This window comes from Equus asinus, chromosome 6 (assembly GCF_041296235.1).
Source record: "Equus asinus isolate D_3611 breed Donkey chromosome 6, EquAss-T2T_v2, whole genome shotgun sequence".
In the NCBI taxonomy this organism is placed as follows: Eukaryota; Metazoa; Chordata; class Mammalia; order Perissodactyla; family Equidae; genus Equus; species Equus asinus.
The window spans coordinates 79,419,624-79,443,348 of NC_091795.1; the positions used below are offsets into that span (position 1 = coordinate 79,419,624).

General features: G+C 38.6%; 1 protein-coding gene and 1 long non-coding RNA gene across 6 annotated transcripts in view; one reads left to right on the forward strand and one right to left on the reverse strand.

Moving 5' to 3' along the window:
• Nucleotides 1–6,843, forward strand: part of LOC139045549 (uncharacterized) — a 69,181-nt gene extending 62,338 nt beyond the window's left edge. Inside the window, exon 4 of the long non-coding RNA XR_011504121.1 lies at nt 2,565–6,843. This is a non-coding gene — a long non-coding RNA (uncharacterized lncRNA). The remainder of the gene's footprint in view (nt 1–2,564) is intronic.
• BABAM2 (BRISC and BRCA1 A complex member 2) overlaps nt 1–23,725 on the reverse strand; it is a 516,257-nt gene that overhangs the window by 124,824 nt on the left and 367,708 nt on the right. The window lies entirely within an intron of this gene.

Genomic DNA, 23,725 nt, shown 5'->3' on the forward strand with positions numbered 1-23,725 from the left:
CGAAACATTATTTCTGGCCTTTGAGGTTATGTCACTTTCTTTCAGTTTTTATTTTATCCTATTTTATGTCCAGAGTTTTTAGTCAAAGAGTTGTTCAAGTAGTTAATCTTATAGACTGGGAGAAACAAGGTGAAATGTACACTTTTCATCAGGAAGGTCCCCAAATGATCCAGACATGGAATCAGACTGGGTTACTAGTGCTTTCAACTACAGCTACGGTAGACATAATTTCCTGATTCCTTCCAACAAAAACAGCAATTATCTAGTCAATCTCTTTTATCCCATCTTTACCTCCCATCCAGGTTTAGGGTGGGACAGGTGGATCATTGTAAAGAGGAAATGTTCTAGCCAATGTACATGCCCATTTTCCATAGTGAGTATTTTTGGTACTTGTAAAAGGGAGAAGCACATTCTGAGCACTTGCAAAGTACAAATTCCTCTGTTTTGTGATTTCACATACACTATTTCTTTTACTTCTTTCAAGCTAGTAAGTTAAGTACTATTAGCTATGTTTTTTACAGATAAAGGAATAAGCCCAGAGAGGCTAGATAAGTTGGTCAAAGACATATACGCATTGAAGCTGTGCTTTGAACCAAGAGTTAGTGCGACTCAGTGTTTTCTTCTCTCCCCACAAGGTTGTTTCTTGGAAGTATAAAATGTAGTCTCACATCCTCTTGGAGCTTACATTTCATTGGTAAACTGGTATGCCAATTCAGGGATGAAGAAACAGAGGTTAAAAAAAGAGTCAGTGACAAGCTCACAAACACAGGTCAAATTAATGGCAGAGTGGACAGAGTAAGCATGCTTAACCTTAAAAAAAATTAAAATTTTTTTGTGAAAAAGTCTTAACTTTGGATTAATTATGCACTATTGTGAGAAGCACAGTGCTCACTATGGCGGAAGCTGACACTTGCTTATACAGTATGGCAGCTCACAGTATACCATCTTCCAAATTCTCACAGTGTCTTTGGGATACACAGGGGATATTGTTTTTTGCTTGCTCGAATTAATATTTTATGTGTGCATTAGACTTGCCCAAAGCTAGCTGCATATTAGGCAGACTTGAATTTTCAACTATTTTGGGTGAAAAATGTGTTATATTCAACTTGGCACTCATTTCTGCTGTGGCCTATGACTAATGGCCTATGCCAAATATAGTTACTGAGACCTTATGTCCAATGACAGCCACTTTTACAAAGACAGGCTGTTCACATCTGAATATATATATATATTCCAAATAGACATCAATATTTTGTTAAATAATGATATCTTAGTATACCTGAACACTCTGGCCTTCTTGATAGACTCCCTTGACCCCAAAGGATGGAAACTGTGTTCCCTTGGTTGCTAATAAGGCCCATGCCCTTTGCCCCTTGGAATTCTCACGTCATAGGATTTTTTTCCCAGACAGAAATCTGAATATAAAAACAAACAATAAACTGGTGAAAATTCTGTAAAGATTATATGTTGTTACTATCTATAAGAGACCAAGGAATTTGAAAAGTATAGTATGAGACCCTGTCCAAAGAAATCTAAAGCTATAAAATAGAAAGATAAAAGGAAGACCAACACATGTACAAATAAGCAAAAACTGGAGACGCGTTCTTAACAGTATTCCTGAGGCCTGCAAAAGCTAGCACACCTTCCCCAAGGTGTTTTAACAATGCCAATGTGATATTTGGGAAAAGGAAAACAGAAATTAATTATCCTGCTGTTTAAAAAAAAAAACCCAATACCTCATTGCATTTGAGCTCAGAGAGCTTCCCCTGTATGCAAATCTTTCCAGCCTTCTCTGCTAGAGCACCATTTTCTCTCTGGTATAGGATTCCCATTTAAAATGTCTATGTTGCAATCATAAAACAAATTGTGAAGGAAACACTGAAAAGTATGGTTTCACTAACCAGCATAAGTAATAATCACCATTTATTTGGAGAGGTTCTGTTTTCTTGGCAGAAAAGCAATATAAACAAAGTCAGTTTGGTCACCATAAGTTAAGTTCTATCCAAGAAAATCTCGCCTAGACAGAGGTCAGGAACCTTAATCTTGAGGATCAAAAGGACATCACAAAGAATGCTGAGAGCTGGGAGCGGGAAGCCTACTGCAGAGACAGGGACAGGCAAATCGATTCTGCTTAAACCCCCACATGGCTCCCCACTGCTCTTACCATGGCTTTCAAGGCCCCAATATGATCTTTCCCCGGAAAACATCCCCGTTCCATCCCCTTTCTACCTGCCTTCCACTCTAATCTCCAGTCATACTATGCTTGCCTCTTTGCCTTTGCACATGCTCTTCCTTTTGAGTGGAACACTCTTTCCCATTCTTTGCGTGGTTAATCCTTACTTGTCCTTAGGTCTCAGTTTCAATGTCTCCTTCCCTTGACTACTCAAATCTGGGTTAGGGGTCCTCTCAGGTGCTCCATAGCACCCTTTCTTTTCCCTCTCATAGCACTTACCAAAATGCACCACAATCTGCCTCGCCGCCCCCCACCCTTCCCCCGAACCGTCAGCTTCTCCAAGGCAGTGACTCATCTGTTTTTTTCCTTGTCTTATTTCTATTGCCTACAGGACCTGACACCTGGCAGGTGCTTAGAAAATATCTGTTGATTAAATGAATGAAGCAAAATGAGGAAGCAGAGGAGGGAAGAGAGAGAGAACTGCTTTTGAAGGAGCAGGGTGGGGTGTCCATGGCAATGGTGTTATACATTTTAGTGACATCATCTGTTTCTACACAGAAGTTATATCATGACATAGCCTTCTTTTCCTTCTCATAAATTGCAAAGATTATGTACCTTCAGTTTTCTTGAGCAATGGATAAGCAGACAATGAGATCCCTGGCAAGACAACAGAAGTAACAATAACCTCTTACATTTTTATGCCATTTTACAGCTTTAAGAGTGGTGATGTGACTCTCATATCAACTCTGAGAGGCAGGCAAGACAGATATTATTATTATTACTCTCATTTTACTCATGAGGAAACTGGGATTTTGTGACACATGTCTTCCCAATGTCACGAGTTTTGGTGGCAAAGTCAGAGCTGGAGACCAGGCCTTCAGATTCCTTGCTGAGGGTTAACTTGGGTCCACTTAGCACAGTGCATGAATCCAGCGCCCTGCCTAACAACTCAGGACCAGGGACTCACGAGTGCAGAATTATTAGCCTCTATATGGAACAAATTAAAATCTAATCAAATATAATTTTATACTGTGCCCAATTTATTCTCCATGGGTACCATAACCAGCACTATTGCTCAAGAGCAATTTCTTTGAAATAAATGCAAACACAAGCTAAAAACAGGAGCTAGAAACTCAGTCAAGTTAACAAAGACCCACAAATTGTGATTGACTTAGTTTTTCTATCTGGCTTAATGTATAATCTCCCACCAACATCAATGGGACACTAAGCTCCTGTTGGAAATATCTCTGATGTCAACAGTCAAAGGAAAATGACCATATTAAGCAATCAAAACCTTTTTTTTATAGCTTTGCGCAGTAACTGACATAAAATAAACTGCACATTTTCAAAGTGTACAACGTTAATGACTTTTGGCATATGTATATACCCGAGAAACCATCTTCACAATCAAGATAATGAACATATCCATCATCCGCAAAAGTTTCCTCTCACGCTTTGTAATCTCTCCCTCCCGCAACTATACCATTCCTATCCCCAGGCAATCACCGATCTGCTTTCTGTCATTATAGATTAGTCTGCATGCTCTAAAATTTTATATAAATGGAATTACGCAGTATGTACTCTTCTTTGTCTAGTTTCTTTCACTCAGCATGATTACTCTGAGTCCATCCACTGTTGTATGTATTAACAGTACATTCATTTTTATTGCTGAGTAGTAAGTATTCCACTGTATTCCACAATTTATTTATCCAATCACCTGTTGATGGACATTTGGGTTGTTTCCACGTTTTGGCTATTATAAATAAAGCTGCTATGAAAATTCACCTGCAAACATCTGTGTGGACATATGCTTTCATTTCTTTTGACTAAGTACCTGAGAGTAGAATGACTAGGTCATATGGCAGGTGTATGTTTAACTTTATAAGAAACTGCCAAATAGTTTTTCAAAGTAGATGTACAATTTTATATCTTCATGAAAGTTCCAGTCCCCTGTATCCTTGCCAACACTTGGTTTGGTCAGTCATCTTAATTTCAGCCATTATAATGCGTGTATAGCGTTATTTCATTGTGGTTTTAATTTGCATTTCCCTAACAACTGCGTACCTGTTCAAACCCTTTTTGCCTATATTTTATTGAGCTGTTGTCTTCTTATTCTTAAGTTGTAAGAGTTCTCTGCATACTCTGGATAAAAGTTCTTTGTCAGATATATGTTTTGAAATTTTTTCTCTCCAGTCTCCTGGCTTGCCATTTTGTTTTTGGAACAGTATCTTTGAAAAGCAAACATTTTTATTTTGATGAAATCCAATTTATTTATTTTTTCTTATATATTTCATGTTCTTTTGTATTTCATACTTAAGAAATATTTGCCAAACCCAAAGGCACTAAGATTTTTTCCTGTAATTTCTTCTAGATGTTCTACAGTTTTCCCTCTTACATTAAGGTCTACAATCTATTTTGAGTTAATTTTGTATATGGCATGGGGAAAGGACTGAGGTTCATCTTTTTGCTTATAGCTGTTGAATCATTCCAGCATCATTTCTTGAAATGATTGTCATTTCTCCGTTGAGTTAACTTAGGACATTTGTCAAAAGTCAATTGTCCATATATGTGTGGATTTATTTCCAGACTCAATATTCTGTTTCATTTATCTATTTTTATCTCCTTATATCAATACCACACTGCCTTGATTATTATAATATTATAGTAAGTCTTGAAATCAGGTAGTATAAGTCCTCCTTCCAACTATGCTCTTTTTAAAATTGTTACGTCTATTCTTGATCCTTTGCATTTACATACATTTTAGGACCAGCTTGTCAGTTCCTACAAAGAAGTCTGCTGAGATTTTGACTAGGATTGCCTTGAATTTGTAGATCAATTTGAGAAGAACTGACATCTTAATATTGAACCTTATGATTCATCGACAATATATTTCCCACTTATGTAGGTCTTCTTTAATTTTTCTTTTAGAGTTTTCGGTATTTAGGTTTTAGACTTCTTTTGTCAAATTTATCCCTGAGTACTTCCTATTTTTGATGCTATCATAAACAGAATTTAACAAAAACAATCCTTTTTCAAAGGAAAGATGTAAACTTTTCCTTCTATTCTGCCTATCTCTAATCTCCTGTCCTTCTGTTCTACTAATATTTTCTATGTAACTACCATGTGCCAGGATCTGAAGACTCTGGTCCACACTAATCTCTCCCTTTTGCTCTCACCTCCTGTAATACTTAATCAGCACATTCACTCTAACTGCATCACACGACATTTGTTACATATGCTGCTGAGTTCTTTAATTGTTTCTTGTACATGTCTTATCTGTCTAACACAATTGCAACCCCTCAGGAGTAAAAACCATGATTTATACTTATTTGTAAATCCAAAATGCTTGGAATATTGACAGGCAAATAGGAAATCCTTTTTTAATGAACGGACTCATAAAGTCCAGCAAAAGAAACCTGTCTGAAACTCTAGTCTATCTGTATTTAATACTAACTTACAATTAAGCAGATGAAAAACAAGTATGCAGATGTTTGTTGTGTTCAACTGTAGACTAGGCACTAACGGGTTCAAAGAACTGTGGATTTGCTTCCTTGTCTTTAGGGAGCTCACAAGGAAGAAAAGCACCACAGAGACCATCCCCAACATATCTAGATGGCAGTTCTCAAAGGGCCCCACAGCCTGTTGTTGGCGGAAGCCTAGTTCCATGATGGCTTCTGTACACTTTCCATTTCAGTCTCGGGTATGTGCAATTCTGACAAATAGCTGTTAGCATCTGACTGAACGTGTTTACTAGATATAGGCAGCTGTTTATAAGACACAGGCCAAATTCTACCCTTCGATATCCAAGAATTATTTTCAGTGATTTCAGGTCCATTATTGGATTCTGGATTCTGGCCCTAACCATTTCTCAGTATAGCTTAAGACTGTAACCAACTTGTTTCCAAGCCCTTGAACTGTAGGATTTCCCTCCTCGCCCAATAGTAAATCAGTTTCAAGCTTATTAACCACAAAGAATACAAGACAGTTTAAGGAAGTGTTTTCTAAGTGGCAGGCCAGTTAGATGGTTGGGACGTTATGTCACTGTCACATAGATGAATGTGTAGATAGAATGGAGAAAGTGATATATGCCCAGAAATGACAGCAGGAGAGAAAACAGGAGCAAATATATGAGGCAAGCATTGTGTTATAGATCATATAGTGGCGTATGTTTCAAGGTTTACCTAGTCTAGAGATTAAAACATCAAACTTGCAAATAAGATAACTAGGATCTAGTCTATGTTTACAATTTATCATCTTATGCAAGTCTCAATTTTTCTGAGTTTCTCCATGTCAACTATCTCAATCCATCTTGCAAGCTGTAGATAACAGAGACTTAATGTGTAAGCAAATGTCTGTGACAGTCGTATGCAACACTGTATTTGACAAATAGCTGCTTAGCCCAAACTCACTACAGGGTGCTAGGGGTATCCCATCCAGTATTCTCTTAAAAATGAAAATAGGAATAATTAGTCATAGATAGATGTAAATGGGCAAAATATACCATGTCACTCTAGCACGGTTAATTAAGAAACATTAGTTCAAAATCCACCAGTCCACATCATAAAATTTGCAGTTATTAATGGAACCACAACATGAACAATCAATGGAGGATTCGCATTTTATTTCTGATCCCAAGCAACCCTCAGGTTCAGTCCCAAAGAATTCGTACATATTTGCTGCCTGGGCCGGGGGTACGGTAGGGGGGTCAGGTAGGGGGAAGTGCGTCTTTTTAAATTAAATTAAAGTAGTAAAAAAGCATCTTTGAAAGTCCTATTACAGAAGAATCGTAATAACTATATTACGTATGTGTGCTTCCATTCTTTTGGCAAAAGCCAGAGGGTATTATGAAGAATTTTTTTCAGATTTTGGAAAGACAGATGAATAAACAGATTAGATAAAATTTTACACTAAAAGACTCAAAGCCCAAAGAATCCCATGAACGGTCGCTGTGACTGCTTTGTCTTTAAAGCCAGTGGAGCGGACCTGTATGTGGAAAGGCCTCTACAATTCTTCCTCCACTTACTCAAGTTGAGAGCTCCACAGATGGAAGAACTCACTTACTCAACAAATGTTTGCCAAGCACTGTGGAAGCCACAACAGTGTCACGCCAAACAAACATGGCTCTTGCCCTCAAGCTGCTCAGTCTGGCGGCCATTCTCTACAGGTCTCTAGGAGCTTACTTACCTTGCTACTGCCACTTTCCTAGGCAGGAAAGACCAGGGCTGAGTTACAGAGGTGCTCATGACAGACAGGTAAGTGCACCTGACAGAACTTAGTCAGTGATCAAGGCTCACATCCCACAGAGCCAGTCACGTGCACAAGCAAAACCTATTTCCCCATTATTAAACACGTTGAATTCCTTATGATCCACAATCTTACATTAAATTGTACAGAATAATGGGATAGGCTACCACCCTTCCTCACTACTGTTCCAATGTGATTTGCTTCTCTTCTCCTCTCCTCTGCTTTACTTTCTCCTTTAGAATGTACTTCTCGTCTCCCTTTTGCTCTCTATGTGTGACAGTAATATCCTCTAAAATGTCCAGATAAAGATAGAAATTCTTACCGCATATTTTTGGGTTTGTTTCACAATAATCAAGTCGGGGGGCAGGGCTGGGACTGGGAAGTGAGTGGGGTACAAGACTGACCACAGATGAAAGAAGTGCAGTGATGGGCACCTGAGGTTCACTATACTATTGTATTTTTGTATATTTTTGAATATGCCCATTAACGAGTTAAAATAAAATAAATAATTTAAAAAAAACTTACCAAATCAACACTTTGCCCTGAAAATATGGTGGTAGGCCAAGGTAGGACTTAACCATGGATTTGGAGACATAATAGAAATGCATTAATTTGCATTCCTGAGTCACTCTCTTTTAAAATAAGAAGCCCTGTCTTCAACTCTCTCTCTTTTACTCCTTCTTACAATTTCCCACAGTAAATCGTCCCTTTGGGTATGCATCAGCTTTAAAGGAAAGAAATCAGTGATATTTCAGATAAGACCAACTCTTTTAGCAGGCACTTTAAACTGTGACCTTTAAAACAACTTTTATGAAAAAGATATGTTAAAAAAGCAGGAAAAATTACTTCAAATATTTAAGATAAATACTGAAAATAAAAGGAATGTGGTGATCCAGCTAATCTGCTTTACTTTCTAAGTAGTGTGTTCCACTCTTCTTTATTAATAACTAGAAAGACCTCACACCCTGACCCCTGCCCAGAATTACTTGTGTACCAATACACATCAGACAAAAAGTCTCAGGTGTAAGACTGGAATCCGAGACCTAGTATGTTTTCGATATAACTGAAGTTTAATACTACAGGAGTCCAAATCAGTGCCAAAACAGTGCCCCACAATGTTTCTGGCAGACGTGCATTCTGGAGCATCCATGAAGCTATTTAAAACTGCTTGACATGTAACCACGGCAGATTTGAAAGATCAAAACACAGGTGTGTATCAGTGTTGCACAATTCTGCGGTAAGGGCAGAACATGAGATCATTCCACCTAGAAACAGACCGAAACACAAACACTCACCTGGAGTTCAGGTGTATGGCTCTGTCTGCAGGCAGATGAATCTCTCTGGGGTTTTGTTATAATAGAATTATGTTCTGATAAGAAATGAGGTTCTGATACATTACTATTACTCTAAACTGCGTGGGTCTTTTTAGCTGACAAGCATCTTCTACACCTGCCTTTATGTTCTTTTTAACCTATTCAAATACCCATTTCTCAACATAAAGGGCTTACCATCACCCATGATTTAAGTAGTTTTATTTACTCTTTTAAGCCTCAATAAACATGAAAGAGTAGTACAAAAGTTTCAGGACAGTAGAGGTATAAATCTTTTTTATCTCATTATGAACCAAAAAAGAAAATTATCAAAATAAAGTCCTAAGAAAATAAGTGACTCAAAGCCACCTCACAAAGTAGTGTGTGTACTTCATCCAATAATTCATTTCATAATAAATATCTCCTATAGGTAAGGCATTACACATTAATTGTTTCATGAGTTTTAAAACTACTTTGAGGGAAAAGAGAAAAAGAGTTCAACAACTGAATAGAAAGAAGGTGGTCCAGGTAATCTCTGCAAGTCATGAGCCTGGATCTCTGGTTAAGGCTCACAGTAAGCCAGAGATTTATTTCATTTACAAAAGCAGGCTGATCCCGCTGAGCAAGTGCACGCTTATCTCCTGTGCCCAAACGCAAAGTTCAGTGCTCAACAGACTAGGAGTGAAGTTGTGTGTGAATAAGAGCATGAAGGAAAGAGTTGTGCGCATTTCTTTGTGAGCAAATAGCTATGCTGTGACTCTCTGATATTAGGCTTTCCCAAGAGAAATAAATCCTTTCTTAAAAAAAAAGTTATGAAAACACACACACACACAAACATAAACAGGAGATGCATTTTGTACACCACCACCATTTGGTTAACAGATGTTGGTGTCTGCCCTCAGCTCTCACAAACAAATCAATGCACTTTCTTTTTGTGTAACATCATCTATCCAAAAGTAACATGAAAAGCTGTGTGGCTGGTTTGACAGTGTGTCAGCAGAATCTGCATAAAAATTATAACGGAGTGAACACCTGTCAGGCTTGTTTAGATGCTGTCTGAAGAGGTGATTGGCTCCATGATAAAGTGGCTGCTGGGCTGGAGAAATGTTCAGTCTTTTCTAAAAGTAAACCCAGGCACCATCATTTGTCACAATGTGCTGCAATTGCTTGCTTACTTCATGCTTCATCAATATATGACCTTCACTTATATTGAAGGAAGAAGTGTATTTTGTGCATTTTCCTGATTCATAGGGATGTTTTGGATTAATGGGAACCATAAACGACATACTTAAAAAACAAACATCACTCCGTTTTGGATCCCAAAGAACCAGGATCTAGTCCTGACCTTATTACTGACAATCTCCACAACCTTAAGGCAGTCAGGTAACTGCTCTGGATTTCAATGCCCCAGGCTGTAGAGTAAGATGGAGAGTTGGACTAGATTTGTGTCTCCCAACCTTTTCAAGCATAAGGGACATTTTAACACATCAAAACCTCTCTCAGACTAATCAAATGACAGCAGTTATACTCTAAAAACCTGTGCAAGTAGAAAATATATAATGATAAAAAGATACTTTTGATGCAGCGATAGTTGAAAATAAAATTCTAATTTATTAATCACAGCAGAATCTGCATTCATTTTTAAAGTAATGGTATGCAGATGTTAGACATTATTTATTTAGTCTGCAAACATCAGTTGGTGTACATATGAATTTGCAGAGTCTTTGCAAGAACTCCAGATCCCCACTCCAAGCTGGTGCTCTGTTTAAAGGCTGGGAACCCTGAACCACAGTACAGATGCTCCAAATCCTTTCTGACGTGGACCCTTGATAATCCTAGTCCTACCACTGCCATTTACTAGGCCATGTGACTCTGAACAAGGGAAGGATGTCTCTGTCCCACAGTTTCCTCACCTGGGGGTTTGAGGGGGTACCCTAGTGATGTTTCACCATAGCACTGTAGACTATGATTCTATGTGTGACACATTTTAGCAGAAACCTTGAGATCCTCAGGAGTGGAGGCCTACTAAAATGTAACAGAATCACCCAATGCTTCCGGTGCCCTGGAAATGTGCTTCTACACAGACCTTGCAATATCCTTTAAAAGAAGAACCCCTGTCCCCGTGTGGGAGGTCATCAGCTCTGACACATTTCCACACATCCCATCCTCTCCAAAAGCAAAGAGACAGAGATTCTCGGGGGACAATCTCTTTAAATCTGAGACAACAATTGGGGGTATCCACACTTGGCTTTCAGAAAATCTGTGGCTGTGGATAAAACAAAAAATGCTGAATGGAGGAGAGAGGAAGTCATTATGCAACACAAAGCAGGATTACAGTGGTTCTTTCTCCAATCTTTCAGAAGAGCTTCCAAGGTTCCCAGTAACACTGCATCTTTTGGGGCTCCAAAATAATGAGGCCAGAAGTAGAAGCCCAGATCAAGGCAGACGGTCCTCACAGTCCTTGGGAACTTTATTACTGGCATCAGCATATCTAGATACTGTCAACAGATACGTATTTATTGCCTAGACAAGCAATACATAGTGATAAATTCAATTATGTTAGAGCCATCTTAATGGACTAATTTCCCAAAATGACACCAGATAAGGCTGCATATGCAGACTCTTTTTCTGAAGGATAAAAATCCTGATTCTTGCCTTTGGAAAACTTTTACTATCAACATCTGTTACTAAACTCCAAGTTTTTAGATGGTTACAAGGATCTTCTATACATCAGTGACAGTTCTTTGGAAGTACATTCCTAATCCTGCCCCCTAAACCAACCAACCAACCAACCAACCAAGACCATCAACAGATAATTATACAAACAACCCAAATAAAAAACTGGGCCAAAGACCTTAATAGACACCTAACCAAAGAAGATATACAGATGGCAAATAGGCATATGAAAAGATGTTCCACGTTATACATCTCGGGGAAAGAGACAGCACTATACACCTATTAGAATGCCCCAGTTCTAGAACACTGACAATTCCAAATGCTGGCAAAGACGTGGAGCAACAAGAACTCTCGTTCACTGCTGGTGGGAATGCTAAATGGTACAGCCACTTTGGAAGACAGTTTAGCAGTTTCTTACAAAACTAAACATACTATTTATTACCATACAATCCAGCAATTGTGGTCCTTGGTATTTACCCAAAAGAGCTGAAAACTTACATCTACACAAAAACCTGCACATGGATATTTATAGCAGCTTTATTCATAATTGTCCAAACTTCGAAGCAACAAAGATGTCCTTCAGTAGGTGAAGGGATAAATAAACTGAGGTAAATCCAGACAACGAAATATTATTCAGTGCTAAAAAGAAATTACTAAGCAAATAGATAATTACAGTCAATGGTCAAAAAGAGAACTCAATGTCATGTATTTATGTCTTTGTCCTTAAACTATAAAATGCACACAAGTTACCCCAAAATTGTAGAAATAACCTTAAAAAACAAAAACAAAAGAAAACTAATATCTTTTAACAAATCAATGATGACATAAAGAAATGGAAAGATATTCCATGCACATGGATTGAAAGAATAAATACAGTTAAAATGTCCATATTCCCTAAAGCAATCTACAGATTCAATGCAATCCCAATCAGAATCCCAATGACATTCTTCATGGAAATAGAACAAAGGATCTTAAAGTTCATATTGGGCAACAAAAGACTCCAAAGAGCTAAAGCAATCCTGAGATAAAATAACAAAGCTGGAGGTGTCACAATCCCTGACTTCAAAACATACTACACAGCCATAGTAATCAAAACAGCACGGTACTGGTACAAAAACAGGCACACAGATCAATGGAACAGAACTGAAAGCCCAGAAATAAACCACACATCTATGGACAGCTCATCTTCAACAAAGGAGTTAAGAACATACAATGGAGAAAGGAAAGTCTCTTCAATAAGTGGTGCTGGGAAAACTGGACAGCCACATGCAAAAGAATGAAAGCAGACCATTATCTCACGCCATACACAACAATTAATTCAAAATGGATTAAAGATATGAAGGTAAGACGTGAAACCATCAAACTTCTAGAAGAAAACATAGGCAGTACACTCTTTCACATTGGTCTTAGAAGCATATTTTCAAATACCAAGTCTATTCAGGCAAGGAAAATAAAAGAAAAAATAAACAAATGGGACTACATCAGACTAAAGAGCTTCTGCAAGGCAAAGGAAACTAGGAACAAAGTGAAAAGACAACCCACTAACTGGGAGAAAATATTTGCAGATAATATATCTGATGAGGGTTTAATCTCCAAAATATATAAAGCACTCATACAACTCAACAATAAAAAACACCAAACAACCCAATCAAAAAATGGGCAGAGGATATGAACAGACATTTTTCCAAAGAAGATGTACAGATGGCCAATAGGCACGTGAAAAGATGTTCAACATCACTAATCATTAGGGAAATGCAAATCAAAACTACAACAAGATATCACCTTATACCTGTTAGAAAGGATATAATTACCAAGACAAAAAATAACAAATGTTGGAGAGGATGTGGAGAAAAGCAAACCCTCATACACTGCTGGTGGGAATGCAAACTGATACAGCCATGATAGAAAACAATATGGAGATTTCTCAAAAAGCTAAAAATAGACATACCATAGGACCCAGCTATTGCACTACTAGGTATTTATCCAAAGAACTTGGAAGCAACAATTCAGAGACTCATGCACCCTTATGTTCACTGCAGCATTATTCACAAGAGCCAAGATGTAGAAGCAACCAAGTGCCCATGGACTGATGAATGGATAAAGAAGATGTGGTGTATACATACAATGGAATACTACTCAGCCATAAAAAAGACAGAATATCCCATTTGCAACAACATGGATGGACCCTGAGGGTATTATGTTAAGCAAAATAAGCCAGACAGAGAAAGACAAACACCGTATGATTTCACTCATATGTGGAAGATAAACAAACACATGGATAAAGAGAACAGATTAGTGATTATCAGAGGGGAAAGGGGTTGGAGGTGGGCATAAGGGGTAAAAGGGGCACATACATACGGTGACTGACAAATAATAATGCACAACTGAAATTTCACAATGTGATAAACTATTAAGACCTCAAGAAAATAAAAAAAATTATCCTAATTTTGTTTAAAAGTGAATAAATGTATGCATATATGTGTTCAAATAAAAGTAACCAGAAGAAAATGAAAAAAAAAAGAGTAACATCAAGATAGTCTATGAGTTATCTTGGGTAAATTATAACAATCTTTACCATGAAAAAAATTATTACTTCTACGTAAGCTAAATGTCTTCTGCTGCAAATCTGCCTCCCTTTCTGTAACTGACCTCTGTTGGTTAGACATCTTCACATCTCCAGTAATTTTTATCTAATCGTCCTGATATAAGTGAATTAAAAAATAGTAAGGCACAGAACATAAAGCAAAATCTTGAAATTTAGACTCTTCTGGCTGGGTCAGGCCAGACCAATTTAATAATAAAGTGTAACATTACAGCCTGGCTCTGTTACACACTATGGCTATCTAATCAAAAGGGATGCCCAGAATAAAAGAAAGTCCTACATTCTAAGAAAGAAAGAAGAAAAAGTCCTGGCATAAAGGCAATTGCTGGGATGTACCAAGGGTTGACAAATTATGGCTCATGGGCCAAATCCTGGCTGCTGCCTGTTTCCATAGAGTTTCACTGGACACTGCCATGTTCGTTGGTTTGTATACTGCCTATGGTTGCTTCTGCACTACAGTGGCACAATTGAAGAGCTGGCCCACAAAACATAAACTATTCAGTATATGGCCCTTTACAGAAAATGTTTGCTGACCCCTGACTTTGGCATTCACTTTTGCCCTGGGCTGCTTAATGCTGGAGCTCCAGGGCTCAGATTCGCTCTTTTCTTCTCCATCTCACGCTTGCTTGCTACATGAGCTAATCTAGTTTCAAAACTTTAAATGCCACCTATCCACCAACAGTTCCGAAACACGTATCTCCAGGCCAGACCTCTCCCCTGAGCTCAAGATTCACATATCCAACTGCCTAACTGATGTATCCACGAATCTAATACACATCTCAAGCTTAACGCATCTGAAACCTAACTCCAAACCTGCTTTACCCACAGTGTTTTTTATTTCAGTAAAGGGCAACGCCATTCTTCTAGTTGAGCCAATAAAAATCAATCAACCAAACAAAAACCCTGGAATTATCCTCATTCCTCCCTTACTCCATATCCAATCTATCAGCAAATCTTCAACTGCCTGAATATATCCAGAAACCTGAGACTTATCTTGACTTCTACTGCTCTCACTCTGCTCAAGGCCACCATCACCTCTCACCTGTATTCTTGCAGGAGCCCCTCTCTCTCTATTTTTTTCTTTTTTTTTTTTGGTGAGGAGGATTGGCTCTGAGCTAACATCTGTGCCAATCTTCCTCTATTTTTTGTATGTAGGACACTGCCACCGCATGGCTTGATGAGCAGTGTGTAGGTCCATACCAGGGATCCAAACCCACAAACCCTAGGCTGGCGAAGTGAAGCACACAAACAACCACTGTGCCACCAGGCTGGCCCTTTGCAGGAGTCTTTTGTCTGGTCTCCTGTCTTCTATCTACCCTAGCCCCTTTCATCTGTTTGTCTGACAGCAGTCAGAGTGATCTTGTTAAAATGATAATCAGAGCACATCATTCATCTTCCCCACTGCCCCCTGTCCCTACTCTGCTCCAGCCACACTTGCATCCGTGCTGATCCTTGATCACTCTCAGTGAGCTCCTATCCCAGGCCTTTGTGCCAGCTGACTCTCCTTCCTGGGGCACTCTTCCCCAGATAGATGCAGCCTCACCCTTGTACTTCTGCTCAAATGTCACTTGATTCTCAGGGAGGCTTTTCCCTGACCAGCCTATCCAAAACAGCAACTTCATCTTGAGCCTCCATGCCCACCCCACCCCCTAACCTCTTCCCTGCTTTATTTTTCTCCATATTTCTTGTTTATTTTATTGTCTGTCTCAACCAGCTAGAATGTAATCCTTGAGGACAGGACTTTTTGTCTGTTCTGTTTACTACTGTATCCCCCCAGTGCCTAGAGCACTGCATAGTGGGTGCCCAATATATAAATATATATATATATATTTTTTTTTTTGGTGAAGAAGATTGGCCCTGGGCTAACATCTGTTGCCAATCTTCCTTTTTGCTGAGAATGACTGTGCCTGAGCTAACATCTGTGCCAATCTTCCTCTATTTTTGTATGTGGGACACCACCACAGCATGGCTTGATGAGCAGTGTGTAGGTCTGCACCCAGGATCTGAATCCATGAACCCCAGGCCACCAAAGTGGAGCATGTGAACTTAACCACTATGCCACTGGGCTGGCCATTCAATAAATATTTTTTTAATGAATGAATGAATGGGTGAATAGGCCTTCCCGAAGGCCTATTTTCCACATTCCTATGGAAACAACACTTCTGATTCTATTATGAAGATTAATGGGAAAATTAAAACTCCTTAGTGAAATGTGCTTCACAGACAAATTGGTTGGAAGGTGCCACTCTAAAGCAAGGGATCCTGTTCCTCAATAATTTTGTTTGTTTTCACTCAGATACCTATATACTAAGAAAGTTTATGGTTAATCTTTACCTTTCTCTTCATCCTTCTAACTCTCTTAACCTTTATAAATCCTATTTCTCAATCCTGTCTTCATTTTCTGTTTTCTCCTGGATTACGTCCAAGGCTTGCAAACCTGAAGGTCATGTACCAACCTGTACCATAGAATGCTTTAAGCTGCCAGCAATTTTCATTGGCAATACAAAGCTGTCACTGATTTCTTGGCAGTACACCATCAAGTGATGCACTGACAGATCAAACAGAAATGACAATATCACATCAATGCAACAACAATTCAACAAAAATCTAAAAACAGCAAGGAACCAAAAAGGGTAAAAGGAGACATCAGTGCAGTGACAGATGGAAACTACACTTTTGATAGTGAATACAATGTAATCTATGCAGAAGTTGAAATATAATGGTGTACACCTGGAATTTATATGATGTTATAAACCAACGTTACCTCAATAAAAAATTAAACTTAAAGAAAACAGCGAGGAAAGATCAGGGATGCTGTGGCCCCAGCATGAGGTCAGTCTGCACACATTAAAACCACACTCAGTGTGATCAGAAGCTTGCCCCCTGCTGCACTCAATGACCTAGGAGCCAGATCGCTGGAGCTGTGCAGGTCCCTACAGTTGCTCCCAATGGTCTCGAGTACACCATCCTGGTGCTCTGAACCCTAGGACTTCCCAGATAGCTAGTTTTAAAAATCCCCTCTTTATACCTTCCCAGGGCTATTCGGATCTGGGGAATCTGGCAGCCTACTTGGTCCTGACCTGAAGTCTTGTGAGGCCTAGAGGCTTGAACTATATGGTGAATTGTATGCACCAAAGGGGGAAAAGTAAACAGAGTCACTTATTTATATATCATTAGTCAGTTTTTTGCTCATTTAGGGTTTTGCCAAAAGTAAGTGGTAACTTGCACCAGAACAGCCCCACAAAGCTAACTCAAGCAAGAAATGAATCTTGTGTCCCTCTCAAATTCATATGCTGAAGCTCTAACTCTCAATGAGATGGCCTTTGGGATGGGGCCTTTGATTGGGGATGGGGCCTTTGGGAGGTAAGTAGGGTGAGAAGAAGCCATGAAAGTAAGGCCCTGGTACAATGGGACTAGTACCTTTATAAGAAGAGATGTGGTGAGCTTGCTATCTCTGCCATGTGAGGACACAGTGATAAGGCAGCTGTCTGCAAGCCAGGAAGAGAGCCCTCACCAGACACTGACCAGACTAGCACCTTGAGCTTGGACTGCCCAGCCTCCAGAATTGTGAGAAATAAATTTCGGTTGGCTAAGTCACCCATTCTATGGTATTTTGTTATGGCAGCCTGAACTGACTAATACACGAGATTTTCAATTTTAAAATTGCTTTAAATTGTCAAGTCCGAGAAAGCCCATTTGGAATGCTCTGTTGATTTCTTCTTCTAGTCAACAGGAGAGTACAGGAACACTTTGTCCATCCCCATTACACACACACACACACACACACACACACACACACACACACACACAGAGTACTCAGAGCAGCCACACCTTGCTGAGACAAGGTTTTCCTTGCAGGGAAGTACAAGCTGATAGAAAAAGCAGTTCCAAGATCTTCTGGGGAAAAAAAGACATGTCAGGGCAGAGTCCTGCAGCCCTGGACTTTGGGCCCAGGCCCTTGCCAGTGCTCTTCTTATCCAAAGGAGACGGACACTGAAGCAGAACAAGGAAGCAGATACACGCAGGGTGGGCACGCTCGGGCTAAATGTGGGCGGGTGGGGGATGAAACACAGTTTCATCTTCCCTACTCTGTAACCATTCAGAGGAGATCCTCCAAACTCAGAAGAACCTGATCTTGTCTTTGTGATGAGAAAAGTAACACAAATGAATCTCAAACAATTAGAAATCAGGAGAACAGACCCACGCACATTATCGCAGACGTTCTCCAAAGCCCTGAGCAAATGCGCTTATCTGATCATGCTATCAGATGCCAGAAAAAAGGAATGGTCAATTCTATTTAGGATGGTATGCTGGCTAACATAAACACACACACACACTTCCAAACAAAACAAAACAAAACATAGAAGAGGCGGGCAATCTTTAGCAGGGTTACATTTCCTGAGTCCCTCTGACTTCTTTATTCCTTTCTGATTACACCCCTGGGCTAGACCCTGACTAGCATATAACACATTAAGAAAGTCCTTTGTTCTAAAATTATACACACCAAGAAATCAAGCAGCCACTGTTTCTAAGTTAGCTGAAGAGAAGAAAATGAAATTAATTTTAAAATCTGAAGAAAATAAGGTCTCAATCTATAACCTTCTCTGACATGTCTCTTAAAAATTGCTAAACATTCCAGGTACTACTACACACCCTAGCAGAGCCAGGTCTGGTATCGATGACATAATTTATTAACTAATATGGAACTGGGAGGTGCCCCAAGCGAGGGGTAAATTAAATTCTCAATCACATCACACAGTCCAGTTAAAAATGAGGACAGGGCACTAAACATGAGAAACAATTAGAACACAATGAGATTCCCTCCTTTCCCCCGTTAGTATCTTCAGTTAGTGCTAGTAAAAAACACCAATTGCTAGAAAAATATGCCTCTATTATGGGAAAACCTATTGGACAGGAAAGCAAGAATGGACTGACTCACCTCTCCACTCCCTAGCCAGAGGCACCCCCAACCATTAAATGAATGGTCCTCTCTCCACAGCAACCTTGTAAAAGCACCTGCTGGTTGACCACCTCCAGCAGTGGAGAACTAACCATCTCTGAAGGCAAAACAAATGAAGCAAATAAGGTAATATCTAAGACAGGCTTTGAAAAATATCAAGTACAATAGGACGATGAGAAGCCCACCACCATTTCTCATCGTTTAACAGATGTGACTATTAAAACAGTACTAGTCAGTGCACATACAAAGATATTCATTGTTAGTGATAATAGCAAAGGACTGAAAAATCAAAACAAAACAAAACAAAAACTCATGTCCATCAACAAGGATTTGATACCTACCTGGCTTAATATGGAACAATCTCTACCATATACTTTTTTCTTTTTTTTTGGTGAGGAAGATTCGCCCTAAGCTAACATCTCTTGCCAATCTTCCTCTTTTTGCTTGACGAAGATTGTCCCTGAGGTAACATCTGTGGCAATCTTCCTCTATTTTGTATATGGGACACCATGATAGCATGGCTTAATGAGTGGTGTGTAGGTCCGCACCCAGGATCTGAACTTGTGAACCCCAGGCCACTGAAGTGGAGCATGTGAACTTAATCACTACACCACTGGGCCAGCCCTCTACCACATACTTTTAAGTTAAGAAAAAAAGAAGGCTGCAGCCTACCATGTATAGTATGATACTAAATAGGTGACAAAAAGTATACTTTCGTACCCATTTGTATACTTATGAAGGACACACCAACTTGTAACAGGCTATCTTTGGGGAGAGGAAACTGGAAGTCTAGGGGGCCTGGGGTTGTAGGAAATGTACTTTGCACTGTATATCCTTTTATATTGTTTTCTTCACTTAAAAATTTTTTAAAAATTCATATATCCTTTTATGGATATGTTGTTTGATTTTTCTTTAAAAAATGTTTTAAAACTTGAGGGAGAAATGAATTTCTTGCAAACTTGTATTCTTTCCCTTTATGGCTTCTACAAACAAATCTCTGTTTAATCTCTTAGAACCATAAAATACAAAATGATAATAACAAAAAAGTCCTCTAATCTCCCTTTTACAATTACGTGATTCTGTTGAAGTTTATATGATTCTGTTATAGTTCACAAACACCTAAAAATAACTTCAAAAAAATGTGATATTATCAATCAAACATAAAGATATGGAGCATAGCTTTCAGCTATTTTAGGGAGGAACATTTCTTGTATTTTAATTGGTCTTTATTTTCAGCATTAATAGCTAAGTTAATTACTTTAATGGCAATTGGTGGATGGAGTTAACATTCCTAGCTTTTTATACACACTAATTGTAATACTGTGGGTATTAGAGAAGTCAAAATATTGGCTCTATTCTTTAAAGTATTTAAATAATATTTTTCTGAATAGAAACTAGTGCATGTTCATCAAAGAAAACTTGAAAAACAGAGAAAAGCACAGAAGAAAATTAAAACAATTCATTATCCCACCACCCCGGAGAAAACCACTACTAATTTTCATGTATAGCCTTCCTTTTTCACTTCCAATGCATCAAATATATATATATTTTTACTTAATTGGAATCAGGTTGCACATATTATTTTAAAAGTCTGCTTTAGTAAATTCTCACACAACTTTTGTTTTATAATTTTCGTGCTTAAGATTACAAAATAGGGGCCGGCTCTGTGGCCAAGTGGTTAAGTTTGCGCGCTCCACTGCAGCGGCCCAGGGTTTCGATCCTGGGCGTGGACACGGCACCTCTCATCAGGCCACGTTGAGGCGGCATCCCACATCCCACAACTAGAAGGACCTGCAACTAAGATATACAACTGTGTACAGCTGGGGTTTGGGGAGATAAAGCAGAAAAAAAAAGAAAGAAAAGAAAATCTTTGTTAAAAAAAAAAAGATTATAAAATATTCATTACTTGTAAAATTTCAAGTAGATAAATTTTTAATTTTTTGTTTCAATCTCTCTAACAAATGTTAAGTGAAACAAAACATTAAAAATTACCCAAAATTCACAAAGTGAAATAAGTATAAAAGAAATTTAAATAATTAAACTTTCAAATAATGACTTTTGAAAATTTGAAGCACGTATACTTCTGAAGTTATTAAAGCTTAAAATTGCACTAAGACTTTTGGAATACCCTGTATTATAAATCTACTTCCATGCCATTAGTTATTTCTTAAAATGGATGACAGGGGCCAGCCCAGTGGCATAGCGGTTAAGTTTGTGCACTCTGCTTTGACAGCCAGGGATTCGCCGATTCAGACCCAGGCATGGACCTACACACTGCCTATCAAGCCATGCTGTGGCAGCATCCCCCATATAAAGTAGAGGAAGATGGGCATGGATGTTAGCTCAGGGCCAGTCTTCCTCAGCAAAAAGAAGAGGATTGGCAGCAGATATGCTCAGGGCTAATCGTCCTTAAAAAAAAAAAAAAGGATGACAGGATTCTGTTATACTGATATGCCATAATATACTTATCTAATCCCTTATTACTGGATATTTAGATTGTTTCTTTGAAGAGGTCATAAAGAACAGAAAGATAGGTGAATAAATGCTTGTAAGCTAAATTAAAGGCCCTGCCCAGGTTAGAATTATATTAATATACTGAAATCCTGGAATAGATATGTACTTTTTAAAAGTTTTTAACACGTGTTGTCAAGTTATCTTCCAGAATAGGTAACAAGCAACGATGTCATCAATATTGGGCATACGTGGAGTAAAATAAAAGGTCTTTAAAATATAAGTAGTTTTCTCCCTCCCTTAACCAAAGATACCTACAGCAATAGTTAAAGTAATATGTTTCCGGCTTACTTTGTCACCATAGCTTGAAACAAAATTCCAATATACAGCTCAAAAGGGCTCTTAAAAACTGACCCACAATGCTTCCTGGGGTATAAAAAGAAGTAAAGTTTTAAATAAACCCATAATAAAATACAGTTATACAGGTCTTTGACGTGAGTGGTAAGATAATAAGAAACCCACATATCAGAGCTAAGCTCTTTCTTTAGTTTGCTCAGAAGCCCCACCAATACCATGAAGAAGGAAAAAAGAGATTATTAGTGTCAAACCAATAAATGACTGAATAATAAGACTGAAGCCTTACCTAGTGTTGCTGTCTTTCTGAAAGTTTGATTAAATTAAGTGAGCAGGGGAGCAGAAGTGAGATTAACTATCCTGGACCATAGGAGAAGTTATTAGATCTGTGCCCAGACAGGACACAAAGGAAAAAAAATGTGAAGGTACTAGTATATTCTCATTTCAAGTTCAGGTCTGACTTGAAGCTATTCAACTTTTAGGCAGGTTCTTCATATCCATTTATGATACAAGTTTCAGAGATTAAAACTTGCTCAGAATTAAGCTTCTTGTCCTCTGAGAATCATAAATATACTGATCACCTTCAACAATGCATTGGACAGAAAAGGTAATACAGATCTTGGGCCATAAACCATTTTATTTTTGTATGTCCCCACCTTTCAAAACCTCAAAAGGGGGAGAAGTTGGGATAAATGAAAGGAAAAAATTCACAGCCACTTGGAGTGATCATTGCCCATACAAGCAGACTGGCAAACTCCCATGGTACCACACCAAGCCACATGCAGCCTTCCAGACGTTGCGGGCCACGGCTGACAAAACTACTCTGATTACACTACTTGAACCTATGAGCGACGGCCTTCCAAGAAAATTAGATTCTGGCTAAATTACTCAATTTGGTAACAAAGGATACAATTTTTATACTAACCAAAGATAGAAACAATATATTTTATCCATCTTATACAGGCAATTCTGGTCCTTTATAATAAAATGGTTCAACTCTGTACTGGACTTTCTTTAAAAGTATCTTCAGAGGCTAGACCACAGGAACATCTTTTGGGTGAAAGCGCGTTACATTGGGTTCCTTGAGTTCTTCTATAACAAAAAGCCCTTGGATGAGGTCCAGGAAAGTCTTTCCAAGTATTAATGAAAATCCTCTCTTATTGATATAAATAGAAGAATTTGGCTCTGACATTTATTAGCTGTGTGGTCTTGGGAAAATTATTAACTTCTCTAAGCCTCTGTTTCTTCATCAGCAGTGTGGAAGATATTAATGGTGCTCACTTCATGAGGTAGAATTGCAAATTAAATAAGACATTGTAGGAAAAACACTTAGCATCTGAACATTATTATTTTCTTGATTTTTATAGGTACTGTAGGTTAACTACTTTGGAATACATAGAGCAACTGAATCTCAGCCAACACACTGCTGTCTACCAAAGGGGTTTACCAAACTGCTTTAACAAATAGATAAATAGATAAAAATGACCTGTCATTTAGTACATGGATCACTTATAAATAAACGTATTTCTGAAATCCTTAAGGATACTTAAAAACGTTTTCCTTTGTCAAGCTACTTAAATACTCTCTTTGCATATTTGGCTTAAGGAGTTGGCTTAAAGTACAGACTTTTATGTCCTCACAGTTCTGGAGGCTAGACGTCCAGGGCCAAGGTGCCCGCAGGGCCGGCTTCTGCGAGGCTTCGCTCCTTGGCTTGCAGGTGGCCTTCTTTTCCCTGTGTGTTCACATGTCCTCCCTCTGTGTGTCACGCCCTAACTTCCTCTTTTTATAAGGACACCAGTCATATTGGATTGGGGCCCACCCTAATGACTTCATTTTAACTTAATTACCTCTTTTAAAACCCTGTTTCCAAATACAGTCACATTCTCACATACTAGGGGTTAGGACTTCAACATATGGATTTTGGGGGAACATAATTCAGCCCATAACACTGAGTA